The sequence below is a fragment of the Lynx rufus genome, unplaced genomic scaffold, assembly GCF_022079265.1.
Source record: "Lynx rufus isolate CCGP_SWC_20201006 ecotype Redwood Valley unplaced genomic scaffold, mLynRuf1.p SCAF_8, whole genome shotgun sequence".
NCBI classification, from domain to species: Eukaryota; Metazoa; Chordata; class Mammalia; order Carnivora; family Felidae; genus Lynx; species Lynx rufus.
In genome coordinates, this window is record NW_025814896.1 from 24,462,779 (window position 1) to 24,465,582 (window position 2,804).

General features: G+C 47.8%; 1 pseudogene; it reads right to left on the reverse strand.

Annotated features, from left to right (window-relative positions):
- Positions 1-563: 563 nt before the first annotated feature.
- Positions 564-1,244, reverse strand: LOC124502966 (PRELI domain-containing protein 1, mitochondrial-like; annotated as a pseudogene).
- Between the last annotated feature and the right edge of the window lie 1,560 nt (positions 1,245-2,804).

Here is a 2,804-nt window from a genome sequence, read left to right on the forward strand (position 1 = left end):
AAAGCAAAGCTGCGGGAAAGGGCCTCGGGGGACAAGTTTTGATGGAAAGTGACAAGTTTGGTGAGTGAGGGGCACTGAGAGGCAACAATGTGGCTTGAGAGGGTTAATGAGAACACAGGAGATTCTAAAGAGTGTTGACCTGGATTACAGACCCTCTGATGTCTTTCAAGAATTATAAATAAATATTAGAGTAATTTTTTTTAAGTCAACAAAAAAGTGCCTGTTTTGTGTTAGGTATTGTTCCAGGTACTTGGGACACATGAGAGAATGCAACAAAGGTCCCTGCCCTCATGGAACTTACAGTCTAGCATTTTTTACCATTGCACCTGCATTCTGTCAGTGATCCTGGACAAGTCACTGCATCTCTCTGTGCCCGTCATCAACTGCCTCATGTGGGAATGAGCAGGCCCTACTCAGACATGGGTAACGGGCCTGGTGCACTGTAAATGCCAAACGGGACTCCCATCCCCAACCCACCACCCAGACAATAGAAAGGGCTGGAGGTTGACTTTTAATAATAAAGCACAAGAGGGAAAAGGTGGAGGGATTTGAGCAGGGTGGTCAGGTGTCCTACCACACCAGGGCCTGGGCTAGCTACACAAACTGCTGCTGCTGCTGTTGCTGCTTGGTGGCGGCCTTGCTGGCAAGGTCCTTGGCCTCCTCTGTAGCTGCCAGTGCTGTCCCCCTTGCCTTCTCCTTGGCTTCCTTGGCTGTCTCAACAAGGGGTTCGGAAGGGGCCTCACCTTGCAGCTTGGCCAAGATGTATTCAAAGCCCTTCCTAGTCTTGGTCACAATTGCTCTTGAACCAGGCAAGGCCAAATTCGTGGACAGCTTTGGAGACACCAAATAAGCTGGAGGAGACCCAGGCTTCCCAGTGGATTTTGGTCCAGCTGCTGTTATCAGAGTTCACACAGTAAACACATAGTTCTTCCACCACCAGCAGCTGGGCCTGGTTGATGTTCCAGGTGAAGGTGGTCATGGTCTAGTTCTGTGGGTCCACAATAGAATCCTCCAGGATGTACACCGAGGGAGCAACACTGGCAGGAAGCAGTCGCTCCGCCCAGCAGGGCATCCTGTTGGTCTTGGTCAGGAGACACTGGGTCAGGGGCCACCTCCTGGTGCACTCCGTCTTCGGTCAAGACATGTTTGCTATAGGGATTCGGGTGCTGCTGCCGGAAGGCAGCCAACACTTGGTCCCAGGAACTGTGGAGCAAGCAAGCTCTGGCCCAGAAATACTTTACCATCTTCCTGACCCGGGGTGGGGGTGTGTGCTGGGGGGTGGGAGGTGGCGGGGGAAGAGAGGGGTGGGGTGGGGGCACCACACCCCGCCCAAGCACAAGCAGCAGCCCTGGCCATGAGGGGTTGTCTGGCCACAAGCCTAGAGCCATTTTAAAATTACTTTTGGGAGCTGGACTGTTGTTCTTGGATTTAATACATTTTCATTCATTTCTGAATAGATTAAAATGCACGTAATTCAAAAGCCTAGAGAATAAAAGGATATAGGTTTCCTTCTCATTTCTAACCCCAGCACCCTCCAATCAACTTCTGCTCCTTAGGGGTGACTGCTGTTACCCAGCTTCTTGTGTGAAGTGTTGGAAATATTCTTTACCTATACATATGGATATGTATGTACATATATGTATATGTGATCACCCCATTTTGAACACAAACGAGAACTGTGCATACTGTTCTGAAATTTGTTTTTAAAATTTATTTTAATGTTTATTTATTTTTGAGAGAGACAGACAGAGTGTGAGTGGGGCAGGGGCAGAGAGAGAGGGAGACACAGAATCTGAAGCAGGCTCCAGGTCTGGGCTGTCAGCACAGAGCCCAATGCAGGCTCAAACTCATGAACTGTGAGATCATGACTTGAGCCAAAGCTGGACACTTAACCGACTGAGCTACCCAGGCACCCCTGAAATTTGCTTTTTATAAAAAAAAATGTTTAATGTTTATTCATTTTTGAGAGACAGAGAGAGACAGAGCATGAGCGGGGAAGGGGCAGAGAGAGAGGGAGACGCAGAATCTGAAGCAGGCTCCAGGCTGTGAGCTGTCAGCACAGAGCCTGACATGAGGCTTGAACTCACGAACTGCGAGGTCATGACCTGAGCCGAAGTCAGACGCTCAACCGACTGAGCCACCCAGACGCCCTGAAATTTGCTTTTTTTAACTTAACAATATAACATGGAGATCAGTCCCTAATAGTACATAGTACTTCTTCATTCTTTGTTAATAACCACACAGTATTACATTATATCATAGTATGGATAGACTGAAGTTGTCCAATCAGTTCCCTGTAGCTGATCATTTGCTTTGTTTTCAACAATTTATTCTTTACATGGCAGTTCTTGAATGTGACATTGGAGGCTAAGCCTGGGCCATGTGGGGCCCTGGGATTTGTTTGGCTTATGGGAGTATTTGGATTATGGAGTATGGGATCTTTGAAAGATACTGACTCATTCTCTGACCAAGCTCTTCCTACCACCCTTTCCCTTGATTTTCTACTCACTCAACCTCTGGGCCCAGAATGGAAGTCTCAGCCCTTCACCATGACCTGCTCTCAGAGGTCCTCAGAACTCCTTCTACTCCATAAAACCCTCCTGGCCTGATTCCCTTGATTCAAGCCATGAGTCTACCAATGGGATCTTTGGGTAGAAAAGCTAGGGATAGAGACCCTGAATAGGTTGTAAATATTTATTGATCAATTCCTGAACTTACCTGGGCCTTCCTGCTTGTTCTTCATCTACTTGTCTGGTTTTGTATGGATTCTATTCTCCCTGTCTTCCAGAGGAATTCTCTGGGTC